At 47.0% G+C, this 14813-nt stretch overlaps 1 protein-coding gene across 1 annotated transcript in view; it reads left to right on the forward strand.

Moving 5' to 3' along the window:
• acadm (acyl-CoA dehydrogenase medium chain) overlaps window positions 1–14813 on the forward strand; it is a 92797-nt gene that overhangs the window by 13952 nt on the left and 64032 nt on the right. The window lies entirely within an intron of this gene.

Here is a 14813-nt window from a genome sequence, read left to right on the forward strand (position 1 = left end):
GTTCTAAATGCTACGGGCAGTTAGATACAGAGCCTTAAGTTACCCGAACAGGCGCCGGAATGTGGCGACTAGGGGCTTTTCACAGTAACTTAATTGAAGCCTACTTGTGACAAGCGATAATTATTATAGGTAATGTCCTTTTATTATTTTTGCAATTATTTGGTTCAAGTTTGTCTATTCCTGCCCTAGATATTATCACCTTGATCTCTTGCCTTGTCTTCTCTCTCTAATTTATCACGTTTTCCCACACTTGATCACTCACCGATTATAGAATTTACAGTGCAGAGAGAGGCCATTAGGCCCATCGAGTCTGCACTGATCTTGGAAAGGGCACCCTACCCAAGCTCACACCTCCACCCTAACCCTAACTTACTCTTAATATTTAGTTTAAAGATCTTTCTACCAACAGAATTGGAATTGGATTTTGTTTATTGTCACGTGAACTGAGGTACAGTGAAAAGTAATTTCTCTGCGAGCAGCTCAACAGATCATTAAGTACATGAAAATAAAAGAAAATACATAATAGGGCAACACAAGGTACACAATGTAAAGACATAGACACTGGCATCGGATGAAGCATACAGGGTGTAGTGATAATCAGGTCAGTCCATAGGAGGGTCGTTTAGGAGTCTGGTAACAGGGGGAAGAAGCTGTTTTTGAGTCTGTTCGTGCGTGTTCTCAGACTTCTGTATCTCCTGCCCGATGAAAGAAGTTGGAAGAGTGAGTAAGCCGGGTGGGAGGGGTCTTTGATTGATTATGCTGTCTGCTTTCCCCAGGCAGCGGGAGGTGTAGATGGAGTCAATGGATGGGAGGCAGGTTCGTGTGAGGGACTCGGCTGTGTTCACAACACCCTGAAGTTTCTTGTGGTCTTAGGCCGAGCAGTTGCCATACCAGGCTGTGATGCAGCCAAATAGAATTCTGTCAGAGCTGGTTTAGCTCAGTGGGCTAGACAGCTGGTTTGTGATGCAGAACAAGGCCAGCAGCGCGGGTTCAATTCCCGTACCAGCTTACCCGAACAGGTGCCGGAATGTGGTGACTAGGGGCTTTTCACAGTAACTTCATACTTGTGACAATAAAAAGTTATTATTTCTGTGGTGCACGTGTAAAAGTTGGTAAGAGTCGGTGTGGACATGCCGGATTTCCTAGCTTCCTGAGGAAGTATAGGCGCTGTTATGCTTTCTTGGTGGTAGCGTTGAGATGAGTGGACCAGGACAGATCTCTGGTGATGTGTACCCCTAGGAATTTGAAACTGCTAACCATCTCCACCTCGGCCCCGTTGATGCTGACAGAGGTGTGTACAATATAGTTTCCTGAAGTCAATGACCAGGATTTATTTATTGCCACGTGTGGCAAGGTACAGTGAAAAGTATTGTTCTGCGTACAGTCCAGAATGTATGACCACAGTTACACGACTCACCAGAACACTGGTCCCAGCATGGTTCAAGTGTAGATCGTCCCAACGGTACAGTTCAGGCTTTCCCCAGTACGAGTGCCGGTGCCCCGTAAATCAAAGCCACTTTTCGTTCACCAAGGTTGGAGCCATGCGTTTGACTCTCTAATCTTATTTACTTTATTTAAATTCCACCATGGTGGGATTTGAATCCACGGCCCCAGAGCAGTAGCCTGGGACTCTGGATCACTCGTCCACGTATTAATACCACAGTACCACCACCTTCCTAATAAGGACGGTGAATTGCCTCTGCTGCCCTTGTCCTTCAAGGTGGTAGATGTTGTGGGTTTGGAAGGACCCTTGGTGGGTTGCTGCTGTGCATCTTGTAGATGGTAGCCACTGCTGCCACTGTACATCGGTGGTGGAGAGAGTGAGTGATTAAGAGTGGAATGATACATTTTATTAGCAAGAACGAGAGCGGGCAATATAAACCACTATATCCCTGTAAAAACCTCATCTTTTGACACAAAGGTGCAATTTATCATGGCCAATCCATTGAACCTTCACAGCTTTGGACTGTGGGAGGAAACCGGAGCACCCGGAGGAAACCAAGCAGACACCGGGAGAGCGTGCAGATTCCGCAAAGACACCCAAAGTTGGAATTGAACCCGGGTCTGTGGCACTGAGGCAGCAGTGCTAACCACTGTGCCCACCCTGCTGCCCCTAAATCTTGTATGTTTCAATCAAGTCATCCAAACTCCAGCATATACAATCCTAACCCGTCCAGCCTGTCCTCGCAGGACAACCCACTCATTCCAGGTATTAGTCTAATAAATCTCCTCTAAACTGCTTACAATGCATGTTTTTCCTTCCATAAATAAGGACACCAATTCTGCTCCAGATGTGGTCTTGCCAGTATTCTATGGTTCTTTGTTCTGATAACAGAGAAACATAAAAAATAGGAGCAGGAGGAGGTGATTCGGCCCTACGAGCCTGCTCCCCACCCATTCTGATCATCCAACTCAATAGCCTAATCCTGCTTTCTCCCCATTGCCTTTGATCCCATTCACCCCAAGTGCTATATCTAACTGCTTCTTGAACACATGCAATGTTTTAGTCTCAACATCTTTCTGTGGTAGTGAATTCCACAGGCTCCGCACCCTGGGTGAAGAAATTTCTCCTCATCTCTGTCCTAAATGGTCTACCCTGTATCCTCAGACTGTGACCCCTGGTTCCGGACACACCCACCATCGGGAAAATCCTCCCTGCATCGACCCTGTCCAGTCCTGTTAGAATTTTATAGGTTTCTATGAGATCCCCCTCATTCTTCTGAATTCCAGCGGAAACAATCATAACCAACTGGAACTCTCCTCGGGTAGCACAGTGGTTAGCACGGTTGCTCCACAGCGCCAGGGTCCCAGGTTCGATTCCCCGTTGGGTCACTGTCTGTGCGGAGTCTGCGCGTTCTCCCCGTGTCTGCGTGGGTTTCCTCCGGGTGCTCCGTTTTCCTCCCACAGTCCAATGATGTGCAGGTTAGGTGGATTGGCCATGATAAATTGCCCTTAGTGTCCAAAAAGATTAGGTGGGGTACTGGGTTACATGGATAACGTGCAGGTTTGAGGCTTAAGTGGGGTGCTCTGTCCAAAGGGCCGGTGCAGGCTCAATGGGCTGAATGGCCTCCTTCTGCACTGTAAATTCTGTGTTCTATGTTCACACGTCAGAAATCAGTCTGAAGCATAACTTTTTTACTTTTCTATTCCATTTCCCCCTCAATGAGCAATAACATTCTCTTCGCTTTGCTGAATATTTGCTGCGGCTGCAGACCCGTCTTTTGTGATTCAACCTCACCTCTACAATCTCTCACTATTTAGATAATATGCTTTATTATTCTTCCTGCCACAATGGACAATTTCATATTTTCCACATTTATGCTCCATTTGCAAAGTATTTACCCAAAGATGTGCAGGTTAGGTGGATTGGCCATGCTAAATTGCCCCTTGTTGTCCAACGGTTAGGTGAGGTTACGGGGATAGGGTGGGGAATGGGCCTCGGTGGGGTGCTGTTTCGGAGTGCCCGGTGGAGCCTCGATGGGCTGAATGGCCTCCTTCTGCACTGCAGGTATTTTATGATTCTCGCCTCTCTATATTCCTTTGTTCCCTCCTTATTTCCTCTTTACAACTTCCTTTAAAACACTGGTTCAGATTCCGCTGGAGCATCGCACTGGAGGATGGATGTGATGGCTTTTGGAGAGCGTGCGGAAAAGATTCATGAGAATGGTTTCTGAAACCATTCAGTTATATGGATCCGCAAAGATGGGACTGCTCTCCCTGGACAAGGTTCAGGGAGATTTGATAAAGGTTTTCAAAATCACGAGAGGTCTGGATAGTGAAGAGAGGGAGATACTGTTCCAATTGTTGAAGGGATTGAGAATGACTTGAGGTGATTGACAAAAGACACACAGCCGCCTGAGGAAAACCCCTTTTTCACACTTGAGTGGTTGTACCCGGAATGCAGTGCCTGAGAGTGCGGTGGACGTTTGTTCCATCGCGGCTTTCAAATGAGAATTGGATTATTATCTGAAAAGCGAAAATATGTTGGGCTTTGGGGGAAGCGATGGGGTGGGAGGTAAGGTGTGACTGATACTTCTTCCAGAGAACCGAAATAACATAAGAGCTAGGAGCAGGAGTAGGCCATCTGACCCCTCGAGCCTGCTCCGCCATTCAATGAGATCATGGCTGATCTTTTGTGGACTCAGCTCCACTTTCCGGCCCGAACACCATAACCCTTAATCCCTCTATTCTTCAAAAAACTATCTATCTTTATCTTAAAAACATTTAATGAAGGAGCCTCGACTGCTTCCCTGGGCAAGGAATTCCATAGATTCACAACCCTTTGGGTGAAGAAGTTCCTCCTAAACTCAGTCCTAAATCTACTTCCCCTTATTTTGAGGCTGTGCCCCATAGTTCTGCTTTCACCCGCCAGTGGAAACAACCTGCCCGCATCTATCCTATCTATTCCCTTCATAATTTTATATGTTTCTATAAGATCCCCCCTCATCCTTCTAAATTCCAACGAGTTCAGTCCCAGTCTACTCAACCTCTCCTTGTAATCCAACCCCTTCAGCTCTGGGATTAACCTAGTGAATCTCCTCTGCACACCCGCCAGTGCCAGTACGTCCTTTCTCAAGTAAGGAGACCAAAACTGAACACACTACTCCAGGTGTGGCCTCACTAACACCGTATACAATTGCAGCATAAGCATGACTGGCTGAATAGCCTCGTGCTGTAACCATTAAAAAAAAATTTCCAATTAAGGTGCAATTTAGCGTGGCCAATCCACCTCGCCTGCACATCTTTGGGTTGTGGGGGTGAGACCCACGCAGACACTGAGAATGTGCAAACTCCGCGCGGACAGTGACCTGGGGCCGGGATCGAACCCGGATCCTTGGTGCCGTGAGGCGGCAGTGCTAAGCACTGCGCCCCCGTGCCGCCCTTTGCTGTAACCATTCTATGGTTATGGTGGTGGATGTAGTGTCGAGTTGGATGTGTTGCTTTATCCTAGATGGTGTCGAACATCTTGCGTTTTATTGGAGCTTCACTCATCCAAGCAGATGGAAAGTGTTCCTGATTTGTGGATTGCAGGAGCTGGAAAGGCTTTGAGCAAACCGGATGTGTGAATCCCTTGCCTCAGAATATCCATGATGTGGAGATACCGGTGTTGGACTGGGGTGGGCACAGTAAGAAGTCTTACAACACCAGGTTAAAGTCCAACAGGTTTGTTTTGAATCACTAGCTTTCGGAGCACTGTTCTTTCCTTCCTCACCTGAGGAAGGAGCTGTGCTCCGAAAGCTAGTGATTCAAAACAAACCTGTTGGACTTTAACCTGGTGTTGTAAGACTTCTTACTCCGAATAAGCAGCCATTGACCTGTTCTTGCAGCCACTGTATTTATTTAGATGTCTGTTTAAAGTTCCGATGCCCTGCAGGATTTTCTTATTGAATGTCGGTGTCACTGGCTCGGTCATCATTTATTGCCCATCCCTAATTGCCCTTTAGAAGGTGGTGGCCAGCTGCTTTCTTGAACCGCTGCAGTCCCCGACGATGGGATTTCAGTGATGATCATGCTACTAAATGTCAAGTGGAGGTGTTTAGACTCTTGTCAGAGCCGATCATTTCCAGGCACTTGTGTGACATGAATTTTACTTGCCACTGATCAACCCCAGCCTGAACATTGCCCACATTGTGCTGTCTGCAGGCACAGACTGCTTCAGTAAGTGAGGAGTCGTAAATGGTACTGAACTTTGAAGCAGCTGAAGATGGTTGGGCCCAGGACATTACTCCGAAAAACTTCAGCAGTGATGTCCTGGGGCTGACACAAATGGCCTTCAACAAACAACAAATTGATAACCCCTTTAAAGTAATAAAACATCCTAATTTTAATAATAATCTTTATTATTGTCACAAGTAGGCTTACATTAACACTGCAATGAAGTTACTGTGAAAATCCCCTAGTCACCACATTCCGGCGCCTGTTCGGGTACACAGAGGAAGAATTCAGAATGTCCAATTCACCTAACAGCACGTTTCTCGGGACTTGTGGGAGGAAACCGGAGCACCCGGAGGAGACCCACGCAGACACGGGGAGAACATGCAGACTCCGCACAGACCGTGACCCAAGCCGGGAATCGAACCTGGGACCCTGGCGCTGTGACAAAATATGTCACCAAGCCAGTCATAGAAATATTAAAGTAGTTAATCTAAAGCATGGTCGATTAGATAGTGCCTTAAAGGAGGGAATAAGGTAAAGAGCTTGAGGAGGAGTATTCCAGAATATTCGGCCAAATGAAGGCATGGCAGCCAGTGTTAGACCGAATGATGTTGGGATGTTGAAGAGGCCTGGATTTGAGGAATGTAAAGGTTGTAGAGCTGAAGGAGATTACAGAGGTAGGGGCGAGTCCATGGAGAAATTTGAAGATTGAGAATTTTGAAATTAAGGTGTTGCTAAACCAGGAGCCTTGCTCTTTCCCAGGGCCGGTGCAGACTCGATGGGCTGAATGGCCTCCTCCTGCACTGTAAATTCTATCATTCAATGTGGGTCACAGAGCAATAGCGGAGAAGATAAACAGGATTTGGTGTCAGTTCGAACACGAGCAGCAGAGTTCTGGATGACGTTATGTTTGTGGAGGATAGTCTTTGCCAACTGTGTGAAAGGCTGCCGACAGGGAGAGAAGGACGAAGAGGAATGTTTACCTTTGTCGCAGTCACACGGGATGTTATTTCTGACTTTAACTTGGTTCAGTGCTGTGTAGCCATCTGGGATGGCCACTTCCAGAATACAAAATGGACATTTGCAAAGATTGCAGGGAACTAAGGATTGCTAAGAAAGCAAGCAGGCACAGAACCTGTACCTGTATTGGAACCGCAGCTCCCAGACGAGACTGAAACTGTAGGTCCATTTGCATCTTGATGGCCCATCTGCGGGAACAAAGGGAGATACTCAAGTAACCGATCTAGCTCCAGACTGCATGGCGCCAGTTCCCCAAACCGAAAGCACGAACAAAGCCAGGCCAACGGCCACCTAGGACACGCCCAGCCATCAGGGCACCCACCCCTTTATTGATCAAGATCAATACGAGTGATCAACATAGAACATAGAACATAGAACAATACAGCGCAGTACAGGCCCTTCGGCCCACGATGTTGCACTGAAACAAAAGCCATCTAACCTACACTATGCCATTATCATCCATATGTTTATCCAATAAACTTTTAAATGCCCTCAATGTTGGCGAGTTCACTACTGTAGCAGGTAGGGCATTCCACGGCCTCACTACTCTTTGCGTAAAGAACCTACCTCTGACCTCTGTCCTATATCTATTACCCCTCAGTTTAAAGTTATGTCCCCTCGTGCCAGCCATATCCATCTGCGGGAGAAGGCTCTCACTGTCCACCCTATCCAACCCCCTGATCATTTTGTATGCCTCTATTAAGTCTCCTCTTAACCTTCTTCTCTCCAACGAAAACAACCTCAAGTCCATCAGCCTTTCCTCATAAGATTTTCCCTCCATACCAGGCAACATCCTGGTAAATCTCCTCTGCACCCGCTCCAAAGCCTCCACGTCCTTCCTATAATGCGGTGACCAGAACTGTACGCAATACTCCAAATGCGGCCGTACCAGAGTTCTGTACAGCTGCAACATGACCTCCCGACTCCGGAACTCAATCCCTCTACCAATAAAGGCCAACACTCCATAGGCCTTCTTCACAACCCTATCAACCTGGATGGCAACTTTCAGGGATCTATGTACATGGACACCTAGATCCCTCTGCTCATCCACACTTTCAAGAACTTTACCATTAGCCAAATATTCCGCATTCCTGTTATTCCTTCCAAAGTGAATCACCTCACACTTCTCTACATTAAACTCCATTTGCCACCTCTCAGCCCAGCTCTGCAGCTTATCTATATCCCTCTGTAACCTGCTACATCCTTCCACACTATCGACAACACCACCGACTTTAGTATCGTCTGCAAATTTACTCACCCACCCTTCTGCGCCTTCCTCTAGGCCATTGATAAAAATGACAAACAGCAACGGCCCCAGAACAGATCCTTGTGGTACGCCACTTGTGACTGTACTCCATTCTGAACATTTCCCATCAACCACCACCCTCTGTCTTCTTTCAGCTAGCCAATTTCTGATCCACATCTCTAAATCACCCTCAATCCCCAGCCTCCGTATTTTTTGCAATAGCCTACCGTGGGGAACCTTATCAAACGCTTTGCTGAAATCCATATACACCACATCAACTGCTCTACCCTCGTCTACCTGTTCAGTCACCTTCTCAAAGAACTCAATAAGGTTTGTGAGGCATGACCTACCCTTCACAAAGCCATGCTGACTATCCCTGATCATATTATTCCTATCTAGATGATTATAAATCTTGTCTCTTATAATCCCCTCCAAGACTTTACCCACTACAGACGTGAGGCTCACCGGTCTATAGTTGCCGGGGTTGTCTCTGCTCCCCTTTTTGAACAAAGGGACCACATTTGCTGTCCTCCAGTCCTCTGGCACTATTCCTGTAGCCAATGATGACATAAAAATCAAAGCCAAAGGTCCAGCAATCTCTTCCCTGGCCTCCCAGAGAATCCTAGGATAAATCCCATCAGGTCCCGGGGACTTATCTATTTTCAGCCTGTCCAGAATTGCCAACACCTCTTCCCTACGTACCTCAATGCCATCTATTCTATTAGCCCGGGGCTCAGCACTCTCCTCCACAACATTATCTTTTTCCTGAGTGAATACTGACGAAAAATATTCATGTAGTATCTCGCCTATCTCTTCAGACTCCACACACAATTTCCCATCCCTGTCCTTGACTGGTCCTACTCTTTCCCTAGTCATTCGCTTATTCCTGACATACCTATAGAAAGCTTTTGGGTTTTCCTTGATCCTTCCTGCCAAATACTTCTCATGTCCCCTCCTTGCTCGTCTTAGCTCTCTCTTTAGATCCTTCCTCGCTACCTTGTAGCTATCCATCGCCCCAACCGAAACTTCACACTTCATCTTCACATAGGCCTCCTTCTTCCTCTTAACAAGAGATTCCACTTCCTTGGTAAACCACGGTTCCCTCGCTCGACGCCTTCCTCCCTGTCTGACCGGTACATACTTATCAAGAACACGCAGTAGCTGATCCTTGAATAAGCCCCACTTATCCAGTGTGCCCAACACTTGCAGCCTACTTCTCCACCTTATCCCCCCCAAGTCACGTCTAATGGCATCATAATTGCCCTTCCCCCAGCTATAACTCTTGCCCTGCGGTGTATACTTATCCCTTTCCATCATTAACGTAAACGTCACCGAATTGTGGTCACTGTCCCCAAAGTGCTCTCCTACCTCCAAATCCAACACCTGGCCTGGTACATTACCCAAAACTAAATCCAACGTGGCCTCTCCTCTTGTTGGCCTGTCAACATATTGTTTCAGGAAACCCTCCTGCACACACTGTACAAAAAACGACCCATCTATTGTACTCGAACTATATCTTTTCCAGTCAATATTTGGAAAGTTAAAGTCTCCCATAATAACTACCCTGTTACTTTCACTCATATCCAGAATCATCTTCGCCATCCTTTCCTCTACATCCCTAGAACTATTAGGAGGCCTATAAAAAAACTCCCAACAGGGTGACCTCTCCTTTCCTGTTTCTAACTTCAGCCCACACTACCTCGGAAGAAGAGTCCCCATCTAGCATCCTCTCCGCCACCGTAATACTGCTCTTGACTAGCAGCGCCACACCTCCCCCTCTTTTGCCTCCTCTCTGAGCTTACTAAAACACCTAAACCCCGGAACCTGCAACATCCATTCCTGTCCCTGCTCTATCCATGTCTCCGAAATGGCCACAACATCGAAGTCCCAGGTACCAACCCATGCTGCCAGTTAGTTCCCCTACCTTGTTTCGTATACTCCTGGCATTGAAGGAGACACACTTCAAACCACCTACCTGAACACTGGCCCCCTCCTGCGACGTCAAATCTGTGCTCCTGACCTCTATACTCATTCTCCCTTACCCTAAAACTACAATCCAGGTTCCCATGCCCCTGCTGCATTAGTTTAAACCCCCCCCAAAGAGCACTAACAAATCTCCCCCCCCCCCCCCCCCCCCCCCCAGGATATTTGTGCCCCTCGGGTTCAGATGTAGACCATCCTGTCTGTAGAGGTCCCACCTACCCCTGAAAGAGCCCCAGTTATCCAGAAATCTGAATCCCTCCTGCCTGCACCATCCCTGTAGCCACGTGTTTAAATGCTCTCTCTCCCTATTCCTCATCTCACTATCACGTGGCACGGGCAACAACCCAGAGATAACAACTCTGTTTGTTCTAGTTCTGAGCTTCCATCCTAGCTCCCTGAAAGCCTGCCTGACATCCTTGTCCCCTTTCCTACCTATGTCGTTAGTGCCAATGTGGACCACGACTTGGAGCTGCTCCCCCTCCTATCTGTGCCCCTGACTATAGAGTCCCCAATTACTAATGCTCTGCTCCTCTCCCCCCTTCCCTTCTGAGCAACAGGGACAGGCTCCGTGCCAGAGGCCCGTACCCCATGGCTTACCCCTGGTAAGTCGTCCCCCCCACAAGTCTCCAAAGCGGTATACTTGTTTCTCAGGGGAAAGACCGCAGGGGATCCCTGCACTGACTGCTTTTTCCCAGTCCCTCTTACAGTTACCCACCTATCTCCAATCTTTGGTGTAACTAATTCCCTGAAGCTGCTATCTATGACCCCTTCTGCCTCCCGAATGATCCGAAGTTCTTCCAACTCCAGCTCCAGTTCCCTAACTCGGTCTTGGAGGAGCTGGAGATGGCAGCACTTCCTGCAGGTAAAATCAGCAGGGACACTAACTGCATCCCTCACCTCAAACATCCTGCAGGAGGAACATTGCACTCCCTTCCCTGCCATTCCTCTTACTTTCGACCAAGATCTGGCTAACAACTAAATTAAATTTTTATAAAAAAAAATAATAATATAATAAAATATGGTACTTACCTCAGACCAATGGGTTTTATTATTAGGTTAGAGGAGGAGGGCGGGTGGGAGACACTACACGTGTAGTGTCTCGGGTTTCCTCTCCACCAGAATTTATTGGTGAGGGTCTTCCCAGACGTCCGCGGGTCGACTTCCTGTTCCCGCCTAAAAAACTAATTTTAAAAAAAAAAAGAAAAATTCTCAGCTCCTGCTGAAATTGACTAACCAGCCAGCTCCACTCCCGCCGAAATCGACTGGCCTGCCCCTGCAAAGACAAGTGCTTTTAAAGGTTGACTTACCTCCCAGCAGCCACTTCCGCAATGCTCCCGCTGAAACTGACTCACCAGCTGTTCTCACGCCGAAATCGTCTGGCCTGCCCCTGCAAGATATGGCCCAATTGATCGGGGCCAAGTTCAAGGCCCGCCCAAAAGCGCACGAAGCCCCTTCGGATATAAGAGGAAGGCCCCGAGGGAGAATCGCTCTCTTGGACTCGGCTCTCAAAGCGGAGAGATCCTTCCACCAGCTACACCAGAAGCAAGTAAGTCCAAGGTCCAAACAAGCCGAGTGGTAAGGAAGCCCATGAGCTTCTCGCACTTCTGGGAAGCGAGGGTGGGGGAAATAGGGGAGAATTGTTTAAGGCGATAGTCTGTAGTTGAGAAAAGAAGGCAGGATGATTCTGGAATTTGTGAGCAGATTGAGAGCAGAGCTGGAGAATGTTTTATGTGATCCAATCAGATCGACTGTGATTGGCGAAACCAGTTATCTATATCCTATCAAGTGTACATCCCTTGGATTTAAGGGATGCCAAGGTGAGAGAGGGTCTTAATGGAGACTAGGATGTTGATGATGGGGGCAGTGTGTGGGGAGTGAGCTGTAATAGTGTTGTGAAAGGAGAGGCCAATGTTGAAGGTTATCATAGAATTTACAGTGCAGAAGGAGGCCATTCAGCCCATCGAGTCTGCACCGGCTCTTGGAAAGAGCACCCTACCCAAGGTCAACACCGCCACCCTATCCCCATAACCCAGTAACCCCACCCAACACTAAGGGCAATTTTTGGACACTAAGGGCAATTTATCATGGCCAATCCACCTAACCTGCACATCTTTGGACTGTGGGAGGAAACCGGAGCACCCGGAGGAAACCCACGCACACACTGGGAGGATGTGCAGACTCCGCACAGACAGTGATCCAAGCCCAAATTGAACCTGGGACCCTGGAGCTGTGAAGCGATTGTGCTATCCACAAGGCTACCGTGCTGCCCGTGGGGGCAGTGTGGGGGGAGTGTACTGTAATAGTGTTGTGAAAGGAGAGGCTAATAGCTAGAGAGTTGGGACATCGAAAGTGCAGTTGGAATTGGAAGAGACTTTGCGGGGGTGAATCCAGAAGGAAGTGGGGCTTGGAAAGAGGATGTGGGTGGCAGTATTCCTCTGCCTTGGATTGCCTTCAAGCTTCCACACATCTCTCGGGTACCCAGAATCACCAACAGAACACCACCACTCTATAGGCTGTATTATTACTGATTAGTAAGTTTGCAGACGACACAAAGGTGGAATTGCGGATAGCGATGAGGACTGTCCGAGGATGCAGCAGGATTTAGATCGTTTGGAGACTTGGGCAGAGAGATGGCAGATAGAGTTTAATCCGGACAAATGTGAGGTAATGCATTTTGGAAGGTCTAATGCAGGTAGGGAATATACAGTGAATGGTAGAACCCTCAAGAGTATTGAAAGTCAGAGAGATCTAGGTGTACAGGTCCACAGGTCACTGAAAGGGGCAACACAGGTGGAGAAGGTAGTCAAGAAGGCATACGGCATGCTTGCCTTCATTGGCCGGGGCATTGAGTATAAGAATTGGCAAGTCATGTTGCAGCTGTATAGAAGCTTAGTTAGGCCACACTTTGAGTATAGTGTTCAATTCTGGTCGCCACACTACCAGAAGGATGTGGAGACTTTAGAGCGGGTTCAGAAGAGATTTACCAGAATGTTGCCTGGTATGGAGGGCATTAGCTATGAGGAGCGGTTGAATAAACTCGATTTGTTCTTACTGGAATGACGGAGGTTGAGGGGCGACCTGATGGAGGTCTACAAAATTGAGGGGCATACACAGAGTGGATAGTCAGAGGCTTTTCCCCAGGGTAGAGGGGTCAATTACTAGGGGGCATAGGTTTAAGGTGCGAGGGGCAAGGTTTAGAGATGTACGAGGCAAGTTTTTTTACGCAGAGGGTAGTGGGTGCCTGGAACTTGCTGCCGGAGGAGATGGTGGAAGCAGGGACGATAGTGACATTTAAGGGGCATCTTGACAAATACATGAATAGGATGGGAATAGAGGGATACGGACCCAGGAACTGTCGAAGATTTTAGTTTAGACGGGCAGCATGGTCGGCACAGGCTTGGAGGGGCGAAGGGCCTGTTCCTGTGCAGTACTTTTCTTTGTTCTTTGTTTGTATTAAGGTCACCAATCTTCAGAATACATCTGGCCTGGCTTCTCGCTAACCAACTTCGCCAAGTCTGCACTTTTCAGCTCAAGTCTGTAACTGGGAGTCTCTCTGTCCCTTTCTTTAACCTCCGTGAGCAGTACCTTTCTTCAGTTTCTATTTCTTTCATCCCTGTGACTTTAGTCTTCCTGGTGCTCCTCTTTTCATTCCCTGGTTTCTAGAACCATCTGGTCTTTAGCTACTGGGACTTGCATTCTTGCTCTTACTCCATTATCCTGCTTCCCTTCTGGCAATTTCTGTGAGAGCTGCTTCCTCTCCAATATCTAATTCCAACTGCCACTGGATCCAACTTAACACTAAAGTCAAAATGATTTTTTGAACCTAAAGTGGCCCTTGGTTGCTAAGCAGCAGCCCAGTCTTTCTTTAACACTTGAGTTATGGTCCAGGGTTTAGAGAACCGCAAAGTGTAGCATGGAGTTCACCTGACTCACAACTTTTAATAGATTGTGGTATGGGGAGCACATGGCCCTCTCTACAGGTGTGGAACAGCAGAAATCAAAAAGTATTTTTTTAAGCAAAACAATGTTTATTCTATGAATTCAAGTTAACCTTTTTAAAACAAACTGAAAATCTTCGCAACCATTAATTCAAATACAACCCCCAAAGACTACAACACTGAGTAATCCTTACTTTCCTTTTAACATCCATAAGACTTTTTAAAAAAAAAAAAACCTTTAACAGAAGCACATCAGGTTTAAATTCACTACTGAGAACTGTTATAATTCTGAATTCACCAAATGATCAAGAGATAGTCTTTACACGGCAGAGCGAACAACAATACACCTCCTGCGGCTGACTGGAGCTCCAACACTGAAACAAAACCAAAAAAACACAGACACACCCAAGCTTTTCTCAAAGTGAAACTCAAAAGCTGACAGACAGCCCAGCTCCACCCACACTCTGACATCACTGCCGTAATAAACACCCATTTCTTAAAGGTACACCCACTACAGTTGTTCTAGAAAAAACATCCATTTCGTAAAGGTACACTCACATGACACTTGTTTGTTTTTATGTTATAAACTCTCTAATCACAATGCCGGCACAAGTTGAAATTAAACCAAACACCCCGTGCAGGCTAGCCCCTTTGTTTAACATGGATCTAACTAAAGTTTAACTTTTTTTACACAGAAACACACAATTAAACTCACCTAAATCTGTGCCTTGTTTCTAATACCCCAAAATACAAATAGCGATTACTTAAAACTGCATGTTCTCTTTTTAAAAAAAAATACATTTTATTTCAAACACAAACAATTACAAATAACACCTTAAAATAAACATATCTCCTACAATTTGTCAAATCTGACCCTTTTCCCCCCTAAACTCCCCCTCAACCTTGCAAGCCTCCCTCAGCATCGCCATTTCCGCCTGCAGCAAAACAATCCGGTCACTATGACCCGACAT

This window comes from Scyliorhinus torazame, chromosome 7 (genome assembly GCF_047496885.1).
Source record: "Scyliorhinus torazame isolate Kashiwa2021f chromosome 7, sScyTor2.1, whole genome shotgun sequence".
Taxonomy (NCBI): Eukaryota; Metazoa; Chordata; class Chondrichthyes; order Carcharhiniformes; family Scyliorhinidae; genus Scyliorhinus; species Scyliorhinus torazame.